Source organism: Syngnathus typhle, linkage group LG8, assembly GCF_033458585.1.
Source record: "Syngnathus typhle isolate RoL2023-S1 ecotype Sweden linkage group LG8, RoL_Styp_1.0, whole genome shotgun sequence".
Lineage (NCBI taxonomy): Eukaryota > Metazoa > Chordata > Actinopteri > Syngnathiformes > Syngnathidae > Syngnathus > Syngnathus typhle.
The window spans coordinates 2,034,538-2,060,562 of NC_083745.1; the positions used below are offsets into that span (position 1 = coordinate 2,034,538).

At 41.9% G+C, this 26,025-nt stretch overlaps 1 long non-coding RNA gene across 1 annotated transcript in view; it reads right to left on the reverse strand.

The window, feature by feature from the left end:
* Positions 1 to 26,025, reverse strand: part of LOC133158535 (uncharacterized) — a 191,405-nt gene that overhangs the window by 77,780 nt on the left and 87,600 nt on the right. Inside the window, exon 6 of the long non-coding RNA XR_009715230.1 lies at positions 20,845 to 20,948. This is a non-coding gene — a long non-coding RNA (uncharacterized LOC133158535). The remainder of the gene's footprint in view (positions 1 to 20,844; positions 20,949 to 26,025) is intronic.

A 26,025-nucleotide genomic window follows, 5' to 3' on the forward strand; every position in this document is an offset into this window, starting at 1 on the left:
ACGGAGCGGGGACAGTTGAGAGTAAACAAACCTCTCATCTTTATCAAATGAGATAAAAATGTGGAGCGCATGTACGCCGACCCTCCTAATAGCAACGGTGACCTTCAGAGTAGAAGAAGAGGCTCTAGATAAGCGCTTTGTGTTTTTTTTTTCTTTACATGTTAACACGGCGTGTCATCTTATCGCTGGCGTGTGTACTGTGGATGTGCGTCGAGGTGATGGTCATCAGGAGACACAACTGACTAGACCTGAAGGCATTTAAAATGTCAGTTTCTGTGTGCGTTCCGAGGATGGTGAGCTAGGCATGCCAGGCCAGAATTATATGTACCGTAATTTTCGGACTATAAATCGCACCGGAGTATAAGTCGCACCAGCCATAAAATGCCCAAAAAAGTGAAAAAAAAAACACATATATATGTATACAAGTTGCTCCTGAGTATAAGTCGCCCCCCCCCCACCCAAACTATGAAAAAAAACGTGACTTATAGTCCGAAAATTACGGTACTTGTGATACATAACCAGAAAGAAGAGCGAGAGAGAATAGTGTCCCTTTAGCGATGGTTAGCTAATATGACCTTTTCTGAGACTGCCCCCACCCCAACATGGCCGCCACGCACTGTATGGCCATGCAATGCCTTTGATGGAAATGCCCACCCCCTGCCAACATGGCCGCCACTGGCATATGTTAGCCTATTTGAATCTTACGCTATATTTGCGACAACAACCAACCAAATATATGAATGAATACAGATTCGATTGATCGATTCAAGTTAGCAAAACTCGGCTTAGCGATCTCACAGGAAACACGGAAGACTCAGGTAATTTGGTCCATCCAGCTTTATCAGATATCCCAGTTGAAATGTACCTGGGAATAGACATGAAGTCGTAATTGAGAGCTCACACCTGCAGTGTAAATCCAGCTTAGAACATTTGAGTCTAGTCATCAATTCCTCTCCAACAATATCCGGGAAGTTTGCTGGAAAGTGCTGAAACAAACCGTCGTACACGCCGTGTAATCGCGTTTATAAGCCGTCCCAAATCCTAAAGTACATTTTGGATATGAATGCAAGCGCTGCGACAAAACCGAGCCTCTTGTATCAGGCTTGTGCACAGATCACAGGGAGCTGCTGTATATCAGAGGTAGGCAGGCTGGAGGCAAAACGGCATTAAAAGGTGGCCCTCAGTCAACAGCCTAATGCCGAATATTTATGCAGCCATAATGAAGAGGCGCCATTTAACTCCAGCCAGGATTATCCACGTGTGTTGGTGTGGGTGTATGCCGCTGTGTACATGACACGAGGCAGCAGTTACTTCTAGCATGGCCTAAGGTGTACATTAGACGCACGTCATTAGCAGGCAGGCTGCATTCCTAACACCAACCACCTACCCAACACCAACTGGCTGCTTTTTCTTTTCCTTTGCTCCCTTGCTTGTCCTTGCCTGGCTTCTTCCCTCCCCTTTACACAAAGTGAGAGAACTTTATTTATTCCCGCAGGGTAATTAAATGAGCAGTGAGCGGCACACTCGTTGACAAAAGTTTAGGGTCATAGGTAAAGAAATAGATAAGGGTTTAAAATGTGGGGTGGTGCAAGCAGAGTCAAACAGCAACACCAAAAGTGCTTGGCTACTAGCCATTGGAAAAGTCCATCAAATCATTTTACGACTCAACAGAGTACACTCGAGACAAAAGTTATCATCTTATAAAAATTCATGTGAAGCAAAGAGACAACTTTCGCATCCTGGCTTGTTAAGAGTAGCTTATTGTCTAAAGGAGACATTTAACCGCTTACAAATAAATAAACATAAAAACAAATATTCTGAGCGACTGAAATTCTGAGCAACAAATTAGTGCTAGTTGGCCATGATGAAAGAAGAGACTTCTTTTTTCTACTTAAAATATGATGAAAAAAAATACAACAAAGGGAGCAAACTCATCACCCGAGAAAAAAGTATCTGAAAAATGTTATTCCGTTTCCGCATATCAATGCGTGATAACGTTAATGAATCGAGTAAAAAAGGAAATTATATACCGTAATTTTCGGACTATAAGTCGCACCGGAGTATAAATCGCACCAGCCATAAAATGCCCAAAAAAGGGGGAAAAAAACATATATATATGTATATGTCGCTCCTGAGTATAAGTCGACCCCCCCCCCCCCACCCAAACTATGAAAAAACCCGCGACATAGTCCAAAAATTACGGTAGTACTTGAGGATTAAGATCAACAATCATAAAACACACCAAAAAAAAATTGGTTTGACCCAAAATAAATAAATAAAACACGATTTGGAATAGCTCCCCGAGCCATTTTTCCCCCTTCAGTCCATTGTCAGTGATGGCAAAACAACAAATCCCAGACCAAATGAACATTTTGTCATCCAGTGTCTCAGACAACAAACATTTCAGCTTCCCGGTGGATTCTCTACTTGAGTGGCTCAGTTTTCTATTCTGACAGCTCCGTCTATATCTGTGAAAAATTCTGCAGTAGGAGATGTCGACAAAAAAAATAAATAATAATTCAACCTTCAGTCTTGACTGGAAGCAACCAGAATGCCTCTTTGCTTTCGTTCCCCGGAGAATCTCTTGGAAAGTAAACTGCATTTAAGTGCACCAGCATTGGGAATGACCGGCTTGCGACTTCAATACCCTGGCGTCATTTTAATTTTCACCGCTTTATGGATTTCGTCTCACTACCCAGTAAACAGTGAAATTGGGAGTAATATTATTGTTGAAATTGGATTTTGCGACAGGAATGGAAATTGGATTTCATTTAATTCTTTGCAATGTTTTTTTTATCAGCGGTAAACCATTGATAATTATCTATAAACAACAGTTAAAGTCCAAATGTGGCTTCTTCGACACTACATTTATGCTCTATTCTCACAATCTGAGAAACTGTGTACAAAGAGTATATATATATGTTTTTTTACAGTTTAGTCCATTGTCCACTGCTTCCATCTTCTCGCTTTCACCGCTTGGCAAAGACATTTAATTCCTCCCGTCTGGCTTCTTTTTCAAAAGCACAGTATATATTTTTTTTCTTTTTCCCAGGGAAACAACAAACAGCAAGACGCAAGTGTTCATTCGTCTTGTGTGCATCATTACTTCACCGCCTCTCCATCTCCATTGTCACACGGCGTCCTCCGCTCTGACGTTTTGTAGGAAGTGAGGATGCATTTGCTCTTTTTTTTCTTCAGTATATGGAAAGTAAAGGATCATTACACAGCTGTTTAAAAACACAACGCCATGTAATTTTTTGCTGTGCAAACTCACAGTTGATGGTTATTTACAATGTATTGTGTGCTTTTGTGTACGTGTCTGGCTGTGTGTTGTTTTTTGTATAATATTTTGTAATTTTTTGTTTGTTTTTTTAAATTAAAACTGCTTCAGATTGAGATTTTATATTGCCAACGGTTTGAGATGTTTTTGTTGGCTAATTTGTCATTGGTATGAATGGTTAAAATTATAATAACTAATTGATGAAAATCACATTTTTAATTGGTTCTTGGTTTGAATGGGGATTTGAAAAATGTCATAGGTTTGGTTTGTCAATGGTCTCTTTTTTTTTTTCTTGTATTTTGCCTGCAGGCAAGCACATTCGTTTAAGTGCACACTGACAGCAACGTGTCCAAAGTTATCCGGGTAACGTATTTGTTTCATGCCGCGGAATCTTTGCAGAGTTATTCCGACTGCCGGCCTGTCTCCTCCCCGACTGAGTCAATCAATCTACCTCTGTCTTTCCGCTAACGAGCGTGAGGAGAATGTCAAAAGCGGCAATAAAAGAGTAAAAAACAGTTGGCGTTTCGCCCCACTTCTCTGCAATAAAGGTTCGTCTCTTCAATGTAACGTCAGCGTTAAATATTCACCAAGAGTTCACAGTGGCAAAGTCAATTTTTATTAGGGCTTCATGATACTAGAAGCTAGGCTAACTACTGCTAACACTACATATCTCCTGTTTTCAATGATAAAACGTAAATGAAAATTCATTCTAACAAAATTGCATGAAGAAAATAATTGATTTGCCTTCATGAATGAGACCATAGCATCACATTAAGCTAACAAGGACTAGCCAACTAGCAACTACCGTAATTTTCGGACTATAAGTCGCACCGGAGTATAAATCGCACCAGCCATAAAATGCCCCCAAAAAAACCCCATATATATGTATATAAGTCGCTCCTGAGTATAAGTCGCCCCCCCCCCCCACCCAAACTATGAAAAAAAAGGCGACTTATAGTCCGAAAATTACGGTACTTAGCATGCATAATTGAGTCTTTAAAGTGAGCAAGAAAAAAGTCATTTGTCTAAACTTTTCATTTATAAGGGAGACAAATAAAAGCTGTTAGCTTGGGAAGATAGAGATACTTGGGGTTGGGAGGCGTGTGTTATTTTTATTTGTGGAAGCGTAAACTTTGCCCCTGGGCAGCCTTAGGGCATTGCGGATTCAAGTATCAACCTTGTAGGGGGACGGGGTGGGGGGTGATAATATTTCAATTAAAAATGTGTCTGCTCCCATTCTCCTCAGCAAAATGTGGAAAGGAACGTTTTTGGTGTGGGGTTAAAGCCTCATTTGGTATTACAAAAAAAAACATTTGAAAACAGCTGGTGATGAACGAGATAAGTGTTAATCAAACATTTTAACCCGATATTTTCCTGCTAAACATGATTCCACGTTGCGAGGAGGAGAAAGCATTTTGCCTCACAACTCATCGTGTTTGCTGATTCAATGTTTCAGCAAAGTGCTGTCATAAGCCATTTATTAAAAGTTTACTCATCGCCCGCCCTTGGAGAACGAGCGAGGAAGCGGGAGAAAGCGTACGCTAGAGAGAGCGAGCGGCTGTTTTTCACAGAGAAAACACTTCACAAGTTGACCTTTATCGCGGAATCATTAGCTGTTACACTCCAGCCGTTTTCTTTACAGCGCCTTTTGGATGTTGGCCTCGCTGCTTCTCCAACCCCACACTTTTCATTTTCCGTCGATGCTACTCTGCTCGATTCGATACTCAAGTGGAATTTTAAAACATGGATGGATGGATGGATGGATGGAGTTACAATAATATGTATATATTTTCGATTGCTAAAATCTATTCACCAATTAATGAATAAAAAAAATACATTTGAATTATGCAAATTGAAGGAAAATCATCTAAAGTAAACAAACTATGACACAACTCAAATAAATAATAAATATAAACCAACAAGGCCCGAGTGATCCAGAGGCACAGTTTGCTATACGCTAAGAACAAGAAGGTCAGGAGAGTTTGGCTCTGAAGGCACGCGTACGTAATTAACGCTTCCTAACAGTCTTGAAATGGAATGTGATGGTCTTTAGGCGTGTCAGACGTTTGTTAATTGGCCTCCTGATAACTCATCATGAGCATTTCATGCTTTTTAATGTGGCTGACTGGCAGCAACATGAACACACACACTGTCGAATTTTTACGCTCAAAATCAGGCTTTCCACTCAGTGTAAGAGTTTCGAATGAAACGTTTCTAATGTTCAAGTTGATGGCACATGGACTCAAGCTTTTGGATCGCTCAAAGTGAGCCACGACACAACAACAACAAAGCGACAGCCATTCATATCCCAGCATGCACCAGTCACACTGTCGACCCCCAATGGCGCAAAACGCAACCTCCTCCTTCCTTTTATGGCGGCCTGCTGGGAAATATGTGACAAAAAAAACGCATTCATCACGTCTGGGAAATAATTTACGAGGCACTCGCCAACACACAAACGCTGTCACGATGCACAAATGCACGACCATTTAAAGAACGCACAGACATACACTCAGGCACACACAATGAAGCTGCTTCCTAGGGAAGGGGCGGAGCTAGTAATGTACACACACACACATTAACTAATGAAAAATCCACATTTGTTCATTACTCGATTTTTTATACCAACTGATTAAAAATTAAAATAGAATGGTGTTTGTTTTGTTTTCACTAGGATGTGTTCACACACGCACCCATGCATGCACACACACACAGACACACACACTCCGTGTTTCCCTGAGAGGTTTTTGATTAACCTAAGAAAGGCATGAAAGCAATGTGAACATTAAATAAATTCGAGGAAGGTCGACAATGAGCACAGTAGAGTTGGCGTTTCAAATTTTGGTTTGACTCATGGATGGATGTTTGAGTTGCAATCGATGGTTAGGGTTTCAAATTAGGGCTTGGATATTAAAAATGGACGAGGCTTCCAATTTGGGTGTCAAGCAAAGGCTAATGTTTCAAATATTGATTGATTTGTGGATTTCAAAGTAGGATTTCAAGACTGGGTCAGGGGTCCAAATTAGGGATTCAAAGCAGGGATTGTGTTTTAAATTACACTTTGGTTTATGGCAAAGGTCAAATTGGATTTTCACAATAAGATCATTATTTCTTTTTTAAAGAGTTACACAGCCAGGATTCCAAATTACATTATTGACACTGGAATTATATTTAGAATTTTACCCACCAATAGAGACTAAGATTTTGCACCATAACTATCTACCAAGTTATTTAAGCCAAACAAGGGCCTCAGTGGTTAACATGACATACAACAGACTTCAAAGTCACTCAGTACACTCTTGATGCTTTTTATTTTCAGTCCCCCACGGACCAAACTTGATCTTGTGGCCAGAACACTTTCGAGCCACACCGGTAGACGAGTCCTGATAAAGACAAATGACTCCACTCGCCACACAAAAGAGTGGTCTGAGACGCACGGGAAGAAGTTCTGTTTGCGCCTCTCGGATTTCCTCCTCTTTGAAATACAGTAACAGCCAACACACACTTATGCGCTGACGTGGCCTGATTAAAGTTGGCCTACTCAGCGTGATCAGTGTGTACCTTAAAAACCTTCCGTCTGCATATGTTGGCAGTTGGATGAGAAAATATTGCTGAACCTCAGAAGTAGAACATAATTAGTTCCAGGACGTCGATTGTTCATGAAATTTTCTGTGCAAATGGTTTATTTTTAAACCCTCAACTCGTTGTGGTAATAAATAAATAAATGAATGAATGAATGAATGAATGAATGAATGAATGAATGAATGAACGAACGAACGAATGGAATAAATGGAATAAATACCGCCGTGGAAATTTGCACAATTTTCTGGCTCCATGTGTTTTCCCAGCAGTCACTGTAAAGGTGAGTGATGTTTAAAAGAAAATAAATACCGCTGGCAGCAGATTGGTGCCGATGTTATTTAACACCGCGTCAATAAATGATCAATGAAACGTCGTCTTTGGAGGCGCCAAGTGTCGAGTCGAGCCAGAGCGTTTTTTCGGAGGGAGGTAAGGAATGCCGACGGATTCGAGGAGGGAATTTAATGCTGATGGCCAGCTGTGTGGACGCTGTTTATTTAGGAGAGGGGAGATTGTGACTGGAAGTCAGACAAGGGGGGGGGGGGGGGGTTGGAGGTACTGTCGGGCCTTGAAGGATGCGAGGGACTCGATGGATTAGGGGGAAAGTGATCCTGGATATAAAGAACGGCAGAGAAAGGGAAGGCGGCGAAGAAAAAACAGGAAAGGGAATAATTAAAGGCCCGAGTGAGTTCCGTGAATGATGCTCTTTGTTTGGAGCGCGCTCGACCAAAAGCTAAAAATATCCCCAACGCCGTTGGGAAAGGGAAATTCTTTGCTTGGACACGTGTGTGATTATGTGTCTGTTATCATTCCATTTGTGCGTATCGCGTTTCTTCACGGTAAAGATTGGGGGATTAACCTCGGAGGTCAGCCATGCACACCACAAACACACACACACACACACACACACACACACACACACACTGTATATCGACACATACTTTAGTCTTGTCTGATATCAGAAAAGGGCAATCAACAATTGAGCTTTCTTGAGCTCACCATGTCCGAGCGCTCTGACATTTCTGCCTAAGGAGCAAAAGAAAAGGAGGTGAAACAAATAAATTGCGGCGCATGAAGTTGAGCTAAAGAGCGCCGGGCCGACGGAGCAGATAAAAGGTTCCAGTGAAATATGAGCAGAGGACGAAGCCATAATGGCTCGATACGCTTGTTAAGCTTTCGGAAACGTACGAATCAGCTCTGTGGGAGATTTAATAATGGACGTATGTATTCTTACGACGATGCCTTCACTGAAGCTGTCTTTAAAATATCACCAAGCCAAGTTGAATCCTCCTGAGGGCCTACCTCCACGTCGACAACAAAGCAGGACTTAATGTTCCAAATGTCCTACTGGACAAGAGAGCTTGGTAGAAACATGATTTACGTTCCAGTCTCTCGTCGCTAACATCACACTGAGCGCGCTCTGAATTCTTTGTAAAAGTCGACTATTAATCAAAGCTGTGACAAGAATACAGCTAAGCTCATTCGTTACATTTTTGCGAGCTTGCTGTCCCTGTTAGTAGCTTCAAAGCCACGTCCTCGCTGGTAATGAAACCGTAGAGGGGTCTTTTCATATTCCATAAGCCCTGAACCGGGAAAGAATGGGATTATGTTTGCCGTCTTCGGAGAGCCGTGGAACAAGGCACTGCGAGGAAATTGTTTTACGGTGGTGTGAATGGTCAGAGGCAGACAAATGACATCAGTTAGGAGGGGAAACGAAGGCACGTCAGAGAGGAAAATGGATGAGAAATGAAGAAACGCGGTGACCTAAATAAAAGAACCACTCATTCAAATTGAATCAGTTCCACCAGCCCATGATCTCCTGTCCTCCTCGTGATCTCGGTACGTCCGCGGTCTTATTCTGCCTCTTTGTCCGACTTTCCCTTTCCCCCGATTCTCGCTTTTTAACACGCGGACAAACACAAACGGTCCTAAATGTCACTTTTCCTCTCTGCCCGTTCTCTGGAGGTTTCTCTCACTCTGTTTGGAAACAATGAATGGACTCATTGGGAGTGTGAGACGAGATTGTAGCTGTCGGAGGATGCCGGATGACGGCCTTCTCTTTAGGGGAATGCTCTGAGAAAAACAGGCCCAGATCAAAAGCTGCACAAAATGCTTGCAAGACAAACTGGGATTTCAAAAAATACCTTAAAATTACGGTGTGAAACGGAAGTAGTCTTGCATTCTTGACGGTTAGCCTAAACGGTTACGGTCCAAGGCTAACCAAGAAGTAGACTAGAATACTCTGCAACCCAGAGGTACGATACAGAATATGATATAAACTAAAATTTAAAGTGGAATACCCCAAGATATACCCGAACCCTTGACCAAAAGACACTTAGTAGCCAAACGTACAAACTAAACCGAGGTGTACTCCAGAAGATACACTTTGACCTCCGAAAGAACCTATGACTACAATGCGGCCCGCCAAAAAAACGAGTTTGACACCCCTGCCCTATGGTGTGGATCTGTCCAGAATAGCCCTTTTACTGGAGGCACAGTGGGATAACCCTCTACAAATATGCATCATAACCCAGAAGTACAACTTAGTAGGCTAAATTTAATATACCGTAATTTTCGGACTATAAGTCGCACCGGAGTATAAGGCGCACCAGCCGTAAAATGCCCAAAAAAGTGAAAAAAAAACATATCTATGTATATAAGTTGCTCCTGAGTATAAGTCGCCCCGCCATCCAAACTATGAAAAAAAAACCACGACTTATAGTCTGAAAATTACGGTACTTTCCTCGGGGTATAGGCCAAGTAGCCCAGAATATAGCCAAAGGTAAGACATTGACAATGATCATTGTTTGCATACGTTCAATCATAAAATCGATCTCCTCTCCAACCGACAGTATGTGACAATATCCATGATAGATCTCGGGGATAAACCGCAAGATTATATCTTTAACCCGCATTGATTAGCAAATCTCAGCACCGGGGCAGGAAATCAAAGGACAAAATGTCAAAGCTTTACAGAGGGCGAGGGCTCTTGAACACAGCGTTTGAGATTTCTACTATATGGGGTGTGAATTTAAATGCTCGGGCATCAGTGAAAGTCAGACGAGTGCAGCGAGATGCTCAAAGGGATTTTTGAAGCCTCTTTCAAGGCTCCATCAGGGCGTCAATCATTGCGGTGAAATCAGCGACATGAGCCAAGGATGGTGCAATCTCTTCATTTTGTTTGACTTTGGTGCTTTTAACGCCTCTCAAACAAATGCCATGTTTCATTGACTACATTTGATGTATAAGGGATGACACTTTTTGAGCAGGAGCTTTGGAAGGTGTTGTTGAACATTATATATATTGACTTGCTGCTGAAGTAGTCCTCAGCGGCTACGTCTCGGAAGTTTTTTTTTTTTATAGGAGGAAATTAATACAGCTTGTCAAAGTTTTTGGGGTGATTTTTTTTTCACTATTTGCGGCAGAGCTCAATCGCTCTTCCGGCGAATTTCGCAGAGCAACGCCGTTGACAGCATTGAAGGAACAAGGAGGAATATAGAATAAAGTCAATGATCATAAAGTGGACTTATGGGGGTATCAAAGGACAGGTCGATATGTCAACTTGTAGACCGTTAACAATAAAAAAGTCATCTTTCGGTAGATCTGATATTGCGGCTTGAGAGGTTTCAGACATTAGATGTCACTGTGTGTGCGTGTGCGATCCATCAAACCATCCATTGTCCAGCCCGGCAGATAGAAAATCAATAAAGGCTGCTTCTATATTTACCATCCAACGTTTTCCACAGCCAGAACACGTACGTCACGTGATCACGTCGACTCGCATAGCTTCCGCAGAAATCCATCAGTGGGCTCACGTTAAACGAACGAGAGACATGATTAAACCGCAATGGCGACACAAAAGGTAATGTCGGCAGTACCGATAATGAGACAGTGAATTGCAATTGTCCGCGGGGCGTGTATTATCATTTTAATATGATTGTGTTGGCCGCCTCATAAATGTGCTGAATCGATACTCGTGACGGACAGGCTTTTTTTTTTTTTTTTCACCCACACCCTGACTGAAAAAGACAATGAATAAAATCCAAAGGACACGCAGTTGAGTGCAGGAAAATTCTATATATAATACATACATATTACTTTTATGTATAATTCATTGTAGGATGACAAGAACATTTACGATTTTGATGTGATATTTTGGGGCAAGAAAAAAGTCTTTTTTTTTTAATAATAGCACCATAATATTGTACTTTATAAAAACATACAGTGATGGCACAATTAAATACAATGTGACTAATATTTGGCACATGTTTTTGCTTCAATTTAATGGCTATTCTGTCGCTATTTCCGGTTTGCACCTTGGCCACCTGGGGGCAGTATAATACAAACTTGACCACACAAAGAAGTGTTTCGCAACTCAACGGGATCTTGTCATTTTGCCCTTGTTTTTTCAGAGGATAAAAAAACAGGCATTTGATTGTTCGATTGCCTTTCTGCGTGTTTCGCTCCACCGTTTTTGTTCAAATATCCATCTCCATCTGTCAGCATTAGACTCAAAAGATTTTATTCACGACGCGATTCTTTTGAAAACATGTCTTTTGTTCACTTCAACAAATTAAGCACAAAGCCAAGACATAGCTCTTGTATGTCGATGTTTTTCTTGCAAGTCAAGGCAATAATTGGCCGAATTGTACAATTTTTTATCCTCCAGTCTTTTTTGGGTATTTTCCATATCGTGCACTTTCGATTGGTTCTCCCTCATCAGCTGGCACAGGTGACATCAGTCCGCGACACCCGCAGCGATTCATTTACAAAAAATGCCTTTAAGCAGGTCATTAAGCACATCCACAGTTTAACCTCACTTTCAATTTCCACCTCTCTCTCAGACGCACACACACATCTAATGAGAGATTCACCCTCCTGCTGTTCATCCTGCTAATGAAATCCTCATTTTTTTGAAACAGAGATTCCTGCTTTGACTTTAATATTAACGCGTGAAAAACACAAAATGCTTAGTCGTGATTTATTAGCGAGCGCGATATAATGATGATCTTTTTCGTTCGGTGATGACATGGATGATTCGCTTCATGCCATTGGAGAAGGTCATGTACTCCTGCGTGCAAAAAAAAAAATTCTATTGAATCATTCAAAAGCATTAAGGGGGAAAAAAAAGATGGAGGTTGTTGGCTGTGATGTATTTTTAAAGTTGTTGCTGGTGGTGATAGTGTGCGCGGGGTTACTGGAGGTTAATTGGTTTTCCTTTCCATATTTGGTTTGCAGTTTGGTGAACCAACACAGAATTGGGGTGTTAGTAATTGCATTAGCTCTCAATTATGCATTTGCTAATTGGGTTTTATGCATACAACGTCAAACCGAGAGGCCTGGACAGGTTTTCCCGAAGCATTTTGTATGATTTGAAGAAAAGCCTGCTTGGATTTGTTGCATTTGAAAGCAGAGGCCCAATCAGCTGCGTCATCCGCATAATGCTATCATTCATCACCTTCTTTGGGCGCTGTCCCCAAAAGACTTATGTGATTAAAGCTCCACTTAAGAGACTTGCTCGAAATCTGTGGACTCCTAATAATAAATCGACCCGTGCCTAACCGCCCGCCGCTCTAAAGAGTCATCGGAGGAGGAGTCGGCTCTTGGTAACTTTCAGCTCAAGTGTCTTTGGGGCCTCTTTGGCTAGCCCAAGGTTCTTTTCATTCAAATTTTTTTTTTTTTTGCTTCGACCTTCTGAGTTGCTGGCGATTTGACATTTGGTGAAGGTGCTTTAAGATCAGATTCAATTTTCGTATATTGTCCGAAATTAAGCTAATTTCCAATTAGGGCTTCAAGACATGATTAGGGTTTAGTATTTGGGTTTAAAATTAGGGTTCCAAAGCAGGGTTAAGGTTGCAAGGTCTCAAAAATTTACATTCTCAAATTGGGGTCGGATTTTAAATGAGGGTATGAGGGTTGGGATTTTGAATTTGAAATTTCGTTTTGAAGCCATGGTCTCCTTTAAGATATCAAATTAGGGTTTTTGAATTTCAAATTTAGTTTTGAAGCCATGGTCTCCTTTAAGGTATCAAATTAGGGTTTCAAGCCAATGTTAGGGTTAGATGTTCCAATTGAGGTTTTGAAATCGTAACCCAGGTTATAGTTTCAGGTCACAGCCAAGTGCCAAAGTGCCATGTAGGCCGACTCAGCACCTTCGTACGTTTCTCCATAACCATCAATGATGAGGACAGCGCTGACAGGTACATTACAAACTCCACTTCACAACCCACCTGGCAAAGCTGCTAGTTAAAAGCTTTCCGACGGCACGTGAGCCGGATCCCGTTTCACTTTAAAGAGCCTGCGGGAAGCGGAGCCGTTTGCCCTCGGCGGGAAAACACGCCGCGTTTATTCCGGGAAGTCGATCCGAGAATGAGGTGATGATGGGCAGAGGTGATGGATGAGGGCAGGAAAACAAAAGAGCTTCTATGCTGAATTAGTTTATCCGCTTATGCCTGCTTGTTGCATGTGTCTGACCTTCTGGATGATTCCGGATGCGAGTTAGCAGCGGGGAACTGAGGGAAAGCGTGCGGCGCTTCGAGAACGAGTTGAAATCGCGGGCGAGATTTCCAAAAGTATACATCACCGAATGCAAGTAAAAATTCAGAATCTTTACACTTCCGTTATTGCTCAGTTTGGAATTTAAAATGTCTCCACCGTACTCTGGTGAACACTAACTTTGTTTGACGTTTTCACGCAGCTCATTTGTTGTTGTGTCCCGGTTTGCTTCATGTTGGCTTTGACAAACATCTCGCGCGTGATTAATGCATGAGCCTTGGGCTTTTTTTATTAAAGACCTCTTCACAGGAAAAGATCCATTTCATTTAGTCCTGGGACGCAAGTGTTGTCGCAAAGCCTCGGTGGACGCTTTCTTAATCTGCCGCGTGATGAATGAACGGCGCGAGAAAGAGAGCGAGAGAGAGAGAGAGAGAGAGTGCACTTTGGGTGCACCAACACGCCGTCTAAACAAACTAGACAGACTTATGAATAAATAGCGGCTGTTTAAAAAAAATTGAAAGAGAGAGAGAGAGAGAGAGAGAGAGAGAGAGAGAGAGAGAGAGAGAGAGAGAGAGAGAGAGAGAGAGAGAGCGAGAGAGAGAGAGCGAGAGAGAGAGAGCATGCTTTTTAATGGAGCTTCCAGGAAGCAAAGTGAAGTAATGCGACACAAATGTTTTCTCTTCCCGTCACTTGCTGATGAGAAATAAATGAATGAGATTAAGCGCTGAAAGCCGCCGGACGACCACTGTGTGTGTGTGTATGTGTGTGTGTGTGTGTGTGTGTGTGTGTGTCCAAGTGCGCAGTTTAAACAGACACTGTGATGTACTGATACACACAGCACTCATTCAACGTGAGCTGCTTTTAAAGTACCCATGCTTGTAAATTGCAGCTTCCAAGTGCCTGATAGCGATTGAGTGCTGATATCGGTTTGATTATTTTTTTTTTCTTTCTCTACTTTCCATTAACAAAGCACCTATTTGTCGCAGGGAGCATCCGTTTCGTGATGTGCTTTAATGGGGACTCTTTCCATTTCAATCAGCGCTCCACATTGGTCCAATGAGGAATTTTGAATTGGATCTCACCCTTTTGATAGCCTTCTAACCCTAACCTCCAAACTCTAAAAGCATAACTCTAATGTTAACGATAATCCCCTAATCCTAACCCTCAAACACACCATCCTTCCAACTAACCCTAACCCGCTAACTCCTTAGCCAGTAATTTACCTGAAAACTGGACCCTAAACTCTTAACACTCAATATCAAACCAAAAACCTTAAAGAGCGACTTTGCAATGATAAAACTGCTAACCAGTTGCCAACAAAATAAAAGCGCATTGAACTGCTTGTATTATTCTACCCTAAAACTTAATACCGTAATCCAAGTACGTCAGGACTTGATTTGATTCCGTGGATTATCTCTATCCTTATAAAAAGTACTTTATATTCTATTCCCGCTCTACCCTACACCGAAATCATTATAAGAAGCATTCAACTAAAACGCGTAACGACGATTAAAGTTCTACAACTCACTGATAATTGGCAGCAGTGTCAAATGATTACAATAAAAATAATAATAAGCATAACTATCAGCCGGAACTAAGCCCTCTTGTTTTGATAAAGATACAGCTTGTCTTTTGATTGTAATTATTACACTAATGGCTTGCCTAAGGAAGGAATTAGCGACACACTACGACAAAAATGAGCACAATTGAAGACAAACTTTGCAGAGGGTAGTGGTACTTGTATAAAGTGTTGACCCCGAGTGCGAGTATTCTTCTTCATTAGCTGCTGCGTACAAAAGAAGCGCTCACAGTTTTCCCCACGGAGGGACGGCAACATAAAAAGCGCAGAAGTTGTCGTCAAAAGCGTGTGCGAGCCCCCCGCGGCTGACGAGAGTTTGCTCGGCCGCGCTTCGATGCAAATGCGAAAAAACTTTGCCGTCTTTGAACGCGTACTGTTCACCTCCCATGAACGCCATCTCGTAAACACAAAATAAATTTTGCTTTTGTTGATCTGGGTGTGTTTTGCCTTTTCATCCCTGCTTGGAATCATAACAAAAACAAAACACATTTGTGTGGCGTACAGTAGGTTACATTTGGCTAATAAATAGTTTTAAATGAAAGTGACCCGTTAATACGGTATTTTATTTGGTGACGTATTTTAAAAACTTTTTATAATGATTCAAATTTAGCAGGCTTGTTAACACTTCTCGGTGATGCGTAAAATTTATTTATCATGCGACATAATTTATCATGTGACACATACAACGAGCGGACAGTTAACTTTTTTTGTCCATAGATTATTTAGAGTTGTTGCATTTATTTCTGTTGTACAAACTAAACTCTAACTGACCTATGCGTTCACTCCAATCATGAGTATTGCTTGTGATTGAAAACTTTGATTGCGACAGTGAGTACACAAATGTTTGAAATGAGTCCCTAACCCAGACGTAACCTCTCCCTTTTTCACACACAAACACACCTCCGCTGCCTCATTTCCATGCACTTTTGTTTGTCACTAGCAGTCAATCTCGTTGTTGATCACAGATTTAATCCTTGGCGGCGTGCGCGCTCATTTCCATTTTGCTTTGTGCCTGCCGTCAAGACAAATATTTATCCATGGATTGTTTTGCTTCCCTTTTGTTTGACGACGCCTCATCAGCCTTGTGTTATTTGTGCGTCTGATTGTGTTGGTGTGTGCGTGTAATTATAGTTGGGGTCTACCGGGATCATGTTGAGTAGATTTTCAGAGATCAGGCGATTGGTGCACGTCTTGTTTGTGTCACTGCAACTAGTCTTCATATTTATGTCGTTAAACGTGATTGTGTGCGTGTCTGGGTGTCCTGATTAGAAAATCATTTTGTGATCATCATATCACTGTTTTTAATCATCTACCTTCATTATCAACTTGCCCTCCCATCATCATCTTGCCGTTATTAACCTCATCTTTTAATGCTCTCATCATCCACTTGGTCATCTCGCCATCCACTCATCAACTGCTCGTTGTCTCTTTTTGCTCATCCTCTCATCCTGTCACTGTGCAATCAATTCACGCGTGAACGAAGAACGCTGGAGGCAAAACGCAAAGAAAAACAAGCATCGTGTTTTCTCTCCTATCACCTGCATGAGGAATTACACACGTCACTCTCTAGCAACCCCCCCCCCCCCCCCGAAAAAAAAAAAACATCCACGCCACGCGTAACACATTTAGCCGCGGTTGACAACAACAATGATCAGAAGTCTCCTTGAGAAGGCCCGGTAAGAAGGTGAGCTGTCCCCTCCACTAAAACCACTCATTACTCAACTCACTCCTTGGATGAATGGCCACCGAGCGCCTGCCCCTTGAGTGCGCACGGACCCCCGTGCATGTGTCTGTTCGGGGATGTGTGTGCAAAATGGAGAGAGAGAGAAAGAGACAAAGAGAGGTATCCCTCTCAAAGTGAGAACAGCAGCAAACTGGATGGAAAATGAAATGAACCTGAAGCAAACGCCTGCTGAATGTGTTTTCAAACGGCAGGCGTATTGATTGCACTGCGGGGAAAGAGTTCAGGCCCTGCAGACATTTTGTGTCCATTGAGCTTCTCGGAAGGAGATCTTTTCTCAAGACTTTCTGACCCTCAAATGTTGCCATACTTTGAATCCATTTACTATGGCAATAGCTCAGATGAGTCAACTGAATCTGACACGATATTAAATACAAAATGGGCAAAATTTGGTTTGCCGGTAATATTACACGACTGCACTTAACGCAAATAATACGCATCTTTCCAACTGTCACCAGGATGGAGGTGTGAAAATGACACCGGGCTGCTCGTTAAGGACAAAGAATGTTAATAACGATCCGTCTGCTTAATCACCACTGATGAAAGAGTGAAAAGACAAAAGAGCCTAGAGGGAGACGGATATTTTGGGACAAATTACCAATTCGGCAACAGGAAGTGGGAACCCATTTAAGTAATGCTATAAGCAACATTTGGCTTTTTAGTACCGTAATTTTCGAACTATAAGTCGCACCGGACTATAAGTCGCACCAGCCATAAAATGCCCAAAAAAGTGAAAAAAAAAAAAAACATATATGTATATAAGTCGCTCCTGAGTATAAGTCGCCCCCCCACCCAAACTATGACAAAAAAACGCGACTTATAGTCCGAAAATTACGGTATCTGAATGGTCCAATATTGCTTTCTTTCGCTTAACTGCTAAATATAGCACAACATAAAACCTGCCCACGGCAAATGTGTTGTTTTTACAAATCGATATTACCATTGGCCATTTTGACACTTGCCAATTGAAAATGACATCACAGCGAGTGACAATATGGCTGCCCCTGAGAAGGATAAAAACAGATGGCTCGCGAGCACACTCCCTTCTTGTTTTAATCATTCAATCGTATTCAATTGAGTGCTATGGAAAAAAAAAGTTCATTTAATCTGACTTGATCTTATGCATTATTCATTGTGTGCGTGTGTGTGTGTGTGTGTTTGTAATGGGCTCAATAAGGAGCTTCATGATAGAGGACTTTAGCGCAGGTTAGTCGATACTTTGAGTCACAGAGGAAGATGAAGACTTACTCTGATTTAATGAAACGTGTCAGCGGATTAGCAGGAAGGGAAAGAGCTCTTCATCCTGTCGTCATTTTTTTTTAAGGGCATGTGGTGATTTAAGAAAAGTGTCTGGCAAATGGTGAGATGACACATGAAATCAATGTCAATGGCCTCGTTTGCATAAAGCCACGCAGAGCTGCCGCCGGATCGATACTACGATGAAAGATTACGACTTGTTTGCAGAAGGAAGGGGAAGACCGATACTTTCTGTCAGGCACTTTATGCGTTTCTTTTTTAAAGCACTTTGAAACAAGCTGGCGGAGAAAGGTGGGTTAGTACTCTGTGCAGTTACTTGTATGTGTAAAATGTATCTGTAATTCGGGTCAAAGTAGTGTTCCAACCACAACTTAACATTTGTTTCAAAATGAAGACGGTACCAAACAAATCTTAAAAACTTTCTAGGAAAAACCCAAAATCACAGCAAAAACAACAAGTGTCCATTGTTAGAAAGGGTTTCCCCCCTTGTGCAAAATGAAAAATAGTGTTGATTAACGTACAAACTATGCATACTGAGGAGACGACAAAAATAAAAAATCACACTGCATGATGTATTTTTAAACCAAGAGCTCACTTGTATTGCCTCAGGCTTTTATGCTATCAAAATAACTAGTAATAATAACTCATCTAGCATTGCAAACACAAAAACATTCATTTAAAGTGCTGAGCCAAACAACTGAAATTATATATATAAATATAAATACAAAATCATTACATTCGAGATCTTGTTCCTCCATTTTGGTTGCGGCTAGTCAACTGTATACTAAATAATTGTGGTTCCTCTAGCCAGACCAGTTGAAAATCACCCATCTCGCAAATGCCCTGTAGCATGTATCATGTATCATGTCACATGCATAATCTAGCGTATAGCATGTGACATGCACAACTTTGCATTCATCATCTAGCAACTAGCACAGCATCTCTCCGCATAATAAAAGCACGAAACACATCCTGCAGCATGTAGCTCGTGTCACATGCCAGTATTGTAAGTATAATATTGAAAGTAGAGCGTGAATTAATTTGGCTAGCATGTAACGAGTTCTCAATTATGTGTCATGCAACAAGTAGCATATTTGATGAAGTGGGCGGGGCCTTTTGAAATTGAAATTTTGAAATGACATTGTCAACATGGGGACAATACATTATTTACATTTGGTAGTGTTTCCGATTATCATAGAAGCAGCACATCTGAAGAGATCAACATATAAATTACATTTTTTGGGGGGTGGGAGGGATGTCAGGCATTTTTTTCTTTGTAACCGTCACAAATAAATCCCTCAACGTTGAATTATGATGAAGTCCCAACAAAGTGCTGAGCAAGAACGACTAGACGAAAAGCAAATCCATTAAAATCCCTACCGAGAGAAAACAAATATGAAAAGGATAAAAAGGTGAAAACCCAACAACTTGGAAGACTAAAATGGTCAATTCATAACAAACTAGAAAACTTCCCGTGTATTTTCTGTAGTTTCATGAGACTGTGCGAGACGATTCGACATTTATATGACATTTCGGGCATATTTTCCAGACAAATATTTGATTGACAGCTCAAGGTGTTGACGTTTGATCATCTGACGCGGGTGTTTGTGTGCATTGCGCTAAAGCAGATGACTTGTCACGTCTCTTCCACAGGAAGTGCATCTTCATTAGCAACCAATCAAAATCCAATTACAGACGCTATCCTGCGCATTAGGGCATTTAAGATTATATGATGTGCGTTTTTTTTTTTTTTTTTACAATCATGGCAGGGTTTAATTAGCAGACAGGGGTGGGGTGAGGTACTAACATCGAAAGTCCTGCACTATATTTAGTGAACCCCCAAGGCATTGGAAAATTAGCCAATGTTAAAAATATCCGTTTTAATGCAGAATATAGTGACAGTGAAACTACCGGAGAAGAAATTTGGTCCAAAGGGAGTATAAAGCATTTGAAACGTCACAAACATCAACCGGCTTGAGATAAGGTGCGGCGCATACGATTTAACGTCTCAAAGAGCTCCAATTGAAAAATGATGCATTTCAACTTTGGAACTTTTTAGTTTCACTTCACCATCCCAGCCAACCCCGGATTCATTTTCTACTCCGCAAGCAGGTGAAATAGGTCTGAGATGTGATTGAAGACGCTTTAAAAGTCTTCCACTTGAATATGACCCGCCTTATGAGGCTTCGCTTCGCCTCCCCCACATGCAGAGCGCCAGCAGTTGAGCATGTTAACGGGTTTTGATGTACTCCTGCTGAGGTGTTTATGTTTTCTCTCAGCGATTCAGAGAGAGATCATTTTTGTTCGGTGTTCTGATAAAGTACTAAGCTTGACCCGTCAATGTAAAATTTCAAGGGAACAGCTGTGTAGTATACACTACTGTTCAAAAGTTTGGGGTCACAAAATTGTTTGGGTGACCCCAAACTTTTGAACGGTGGTGTATATATTTATTTAGATAATTATTTATAGATTATATATATAATCTTCTGTGTAAAAAATCGTATAATATATATGTATACTTATATTCATAGATTATATATAATCTTATACAAATAACATAATTTACAATATTTAATTCATAATATTTTATTATAATAATATTTACACTACCGTTCAAAAGTTTGGGGTGACCCAAACAATTTTGTGACCCAAAACGGTAGTGTACATTATTTGTTTTGAAACTAACTGATACAAACAAAAAAATTGAGACGCCACAAAGGAGCCCCAAAACACAAACATTCATTTTCAGTAGCCGAGCCGAAAGAAGCGTCCCTTGAAAAAAAGAGCCCCAAATTCCCTTCACTACTTCCATCACGTGCAAGAGTGTTTTTGAATTCACTACATTAAAACGGCTACAAGACATGACTCACGGGAGGCATGAAAAATGGAATGTTTCAGAAAGACGGCACTCACTTTGCAAGTTGATCAAAATCGGCTCCCTGTAGAAAAGCTTTTAAAGGAAAGTCAGCTTCTTTCCTCTCTTTCTCACAGCTCTTGAGAAATCACAGGCGGTCGGCCTAAGAACAAAAAACAAAAGGGGAAATTATCTTTTCACACCTTGGAAATAAAGACGCACGATTTGGACCATTTTGACCCTGAGTGCTTTTGGAACCATTTCAAGTCAAGCCTAACTCGTTGCTTGCATCACTGCTCGTGTTCTGAAGAGACTCAAAAGGCAAAACAGGTCTGAAAAGAAAACCTCAAAGAAGCTGAACATGTTGAAATAAAATATAAATAAAAACAAGAAAAATAATTATTACATGTTGATTTATCAGGCTACTTCGGTTCAGCAGTTTAGGCATGATTTACATTTTTTAAAGTCTTATAAAAGGTTATCTTTTATCGGTCTGAGCCGAGGAGATGTGTGCGGGGGGGAGTAGTTATTACTTGTACGCCATCATGGCCTGCAGCTCCTCGCCCAGAAGAACAGATTCATTTGCTTCAGATTTATTACATTCCAGATAGCGCCATCTTTATCTGGCCACCCGTCCATCTGTCTTTACGAGTGCATGCATGTGCGCGTGCGCGTGCGACTTTCATTTTAGAAAACTTTATTACCGCCACACTCTATTCGCACTTTTCTCACCAATGCCAGGCAGAGTGGGGCTTGAAAAAAATAAGTGAGGAAAGTTACATAGATGCTCTTCATAATGGAACGCTGAAAATAACATTTTGTTTTTCTTCTGCACTTGGAAGGACTCAACCACCGACTGGACTGTCATTTAAAAAATTTGACAATAAGCACGCCGGCACTATCCCGCGACTTTAAATCACATTTTAACAAGATGGCTGAGGATGTTTGTTTTGCTTATTTTCTTGATAATGATAAAAAAAAAATGCTGATATTTCTATCAACACGAACCACGTTGTTTGTGCGTGCGCGCGTACTGGAGAGCCGTCTCCATCTCGCCAACATTGCCAATAAACAGCAAGTGACATTTCTGGAGCATCTTATTAGTCAGTGAGCACAGATGAAAGCAACAAATTGCAAAGAAGCTCCTTAAAAAGACGCCGCAGGCTCAGCTCAGCTTGGATATCGTGCATGCTTGATCTTATTAATAAAATAAAAAAATTAAAAAATCATCAGTACTACCACACAGGTAATTGCTGAATAAAATGAATGATGTTTATCGACAGTTGGAGGAACTGAAGAACATCCACGCATTTGTTCAGGGAGTCGTTTTATGTCTGTCAGTACGTCCATCCCTCTTTCCATCCATCCATCCATCCATCCATCCATCCATCCATCCATCCATCCATCCATCCATCCATCCATCCATCCATCCATCCATCCATCCATCCATCCATCCATCCATCCATCCATCCATCCATCCATCCATCCATCCATCCATCCATCGCACCTTTATCTGCACTTGCCTCAGTCCATCCATCTGTCTTCCTCCAGCAAGTGTTTTGGATGGAAACTCAGAGCGGTGAGGGTGAAATACAACTCACTGGAGAGCGTGTGTGTGTGTGTGTGTGTGTGTGTGTGTGTGTGCGTGCGTGCGCGTGTGCACATTAAAGTGAAATTGATCCAGCCCACTCCAGCATGGGGGATCGCACGACATTCCTCCTCGAGTCATGCCAACAGGTTGGCGGCGTTTGTGCAGGCCTTGGCCAGCCTTCAGTCCTGACAGTTGACACCTCAAACTGCTGCTTGGCTGTGCCGGGCCGGCTGGCCCGCCTTCAAGTCACAGCTGCGAGTGAAGCTAACCTCGCTCTCTCAGTGTTTATTACAAAGGCAGACGTGAGGCTCGGCTGGACGTGTTTGCCGCGCAGCCCCGAAAGGCGCTCCCCTGTGTGTGCGATCCTGACGTTTTTGATTTGACGCTAACACACTGAGTGATGGATGCGGCGGCCGGATGGTGTTGACATGAAAACATTAAATTCGGTTGAGTGAATTATGGCCCACAACCCAGCTGGGGCGGACGAGATCAACGAGTACATCCCGGATGTCGAATGTCTGTGTAGGCTGACGGAATGACTTGGATATGTTCTTTTTTGTTGTCAATCCGTACTCTTCTCAAGTTTGGATGTAGTTGTTGTTTCTGATCAAAGGGAAATATGAATATTTCAATCCAGTTAATTTGGGTTTTTCCGTCTTAATGATCTCGAGATAACCAGTGGTGTTTTACTTTGAAAACCTTTAGTGCGGTATATGACCATATAGAAAATGGATGGATGGAAGATAGTCAGATGATGTTTATGTGACAGCAAAAGGGTTGGCGTCGAGATAAATCGCTAAGAGAATACACGTGCGTGTGAGCGACACACTCGGAATGCTAACACGTCCCTCGGAGGCAGCGACGCATTTTAATGTGTGGATCTGCTCTTCAATTCCTCACATTTACAGCACAAGCTGGTGCAGTTAAGCAGCAGGTGAGGCGAAGCAACATTCCGAGTTCACACAGATTGAATAAATATGTATGCCGGGCCTGTAGGGGGCAGTGTCAGTTGGTAAAGAAATATTTCATAACTTTGCACTTTCTGGATTATTGTTTACCGTAATTTTCGGACGATAAATCGCACCGGAGTATAAATCGCACCAGCCATAAAATGCCCAAAAAAGAAAAAAAAAACATATATATATATGTATATAAGTCGCTCCTGAGTATAAATCCCCCCCCCACCGAAACTATGAAAAAAACCGCGATTTATAGTCAGAAAATTACGGCACATTTCTGAAAAGTAGCAAAATGAACCGTCGCGCGAGGTGAAAACGAGGCTTTTTCAGTCTTGTGACTTTTCTCCCGCCAATATGAGCGCATTATATTCACGGGAATGTGATGCAAATCTTCCTCCAGTCGACTAAATTTGCACGCACTCGGTACAACGTGCGCATGGGATTAGATCAACTGGTTCCCTTGACGCCTGCGTCGTTTCCATGTCTTTGCGTACTTGCATTGATTCAATCTAATCTTCACACGTGTCCACGCATCTGCGAGAAACAGGGGATCCCTACACGTATGTTTGCAAGCACGTATGGGGATCTCCTGCCGGGTTAGGCATTGATAATGCTACGTCGGAATAGATGTATTCCATCAAAGGGAATAACCCACTGCGTGTCGCACCGTGCCAGGCGTCAATCAAAGGCCATCGGGTGGTAGTGTAACTCAGCAGGTTGTTCAGGAAAACGACATGTGCAGATTTAGAAAGAGATTGGGCCTGAGTTGTTATTTACACACACGGAAGCCTGCTGGGGATTATTTCGGTACTGTAAACCCCCCCGTGAATAGGGACCGACCCCCGCCACGAACGGTAATTGATGCCCCTGCGGAAAACTGTTGTTCTCTCGTTACTATTTTGGTATTTATTTAAAAAAAATGAAACATTCTAAACCAGATGATACTTTTACAAAGTACATTTGGTTTATATGTGGAAGCTTGGATGATATTTGTTTGAGTATGTTGCGTAAATCAACCCCATTCTGCTCTCATATCTGAACCTTTTGAGATTAAAAGAAAAAAACATGTTGGACAGTGGCAATATTGTAAACAATGCCAACAGAGCTGCACAGAGGGATTAGTCCACCTTGGCATACTTAAGACATCTCAGGATGTTGAAATATCAAAACTCATGAGGGTAAAAAGGCAGCTAAAGCACCACCGCTCGTAAAAATCGCTGCCCCTCTCTTGTAAAATCCACGGAGCTGTCGTTTACGAGACTCGTCAGTCTGCTTTCAGCCATCGACGTCCACTACAGATGCCAGGCGCCGCTAATCGTCCACAATGGAGCGCTGGCAGGGAAAGCAAAGCGAGGCTTTCACTACCTTATGCTGGCCTTACACCTCCCAATTTTTACAACCGCAGACAAAAAACAGCGCGCTCCCCTCATCTCGATCGTTTTGTGTAAGGTGGGAATCTCAAATGTTTTAGATGTGCCTTTTCCTAGTCTTGACCTTACAACAAAAGCTCAATAACCACCGTATTGTAGAAAACATCAAACAGTAAAAACTATCCTTGTGCTGTTGGAGTCACAGAACTATTTCCCTTAAACATCTTGGATGCCGTTAACAGTACACAGACCGGACAGGAAGTGCTCCATCATTCGGAAAGCGATAGTGAAACTGAATCTTGTTGTTTCAAAAGTAAAAAGAAACAAAACCGAGTTCGAGTCTACTCGGGGTCATGCACTACATAAACTATCGACATTCCCGTCATACCAACGAGGCCCCCTAAAGGACACGTTAAGCCTTAAAACAAACACGACCCCGGCCAAGAGTCATGACCCTTTCGAGCTCCACTGCGGCCGATCGGTTAGGTACACAACTTTAAGGCTAACGTGATAAAGCGCTCAAAATATTAGGAACAGAGACTCATTAGCATCATGTCAATGTGTGGTTCTATCTGTTCGTCCGTATGTTCACTCTGTCACCCGCCCATCTGTAGCGCGCACGGCCACGTTCCGCGCTGCATTTTTAACGTCTCCGTTGAGATTAAATTGTCACCCTCGACAGCTGTCACTCAAACTACAGCAGATGGGTTTCTATGGCGATTTGCGGCGACGACCGTCGGGTTCTAACGTGCGGATTTGAGATGACTTATGAGAGGGTCGACATATTGAAAACAGCTAGGTCGGTTAGCTGGTTGCTTACGCCATTGATTTGTCAATACTTTGAGTTAAGAGGCAATATCGCCTCAGCTAACGTTTGATAGACATCTTTTATCGGATCTCGTGAGATTCTTGTGTCATCTTTCTTTCATATTTTCGTTTGGAGGCTCCCATGCATATGTGATGATCCTTTTCTTAGTGTCCATGTAAACATCCCTTCCAATGAAAGAGGCAGATGAGAGAGGAATGAGATGCTGGATCAAACTCAGACTCATTTGGCCTCAGCAAGAAGGCGCTCTCTTATCTCAAAAACAGCCATTTAGTGTTAATTAATCCTTTGGAGTGAAACCTCCCCCGACAACAAATTCTCTTTGGTTGTTAGGCTTTCATGCTCTAAGTGCTAGTTCTCATGGTTGTAGTATAAAGCAAAAAAAAAAAAAATCCCAAACCTGATTATTGTTGCGGGCGCTTATGTTGTGCCAGCTGCTTTCCAAACCGTTGTGCCGTCACGCTTTAAAAGCCACACGGACTCGGGGAATTGCG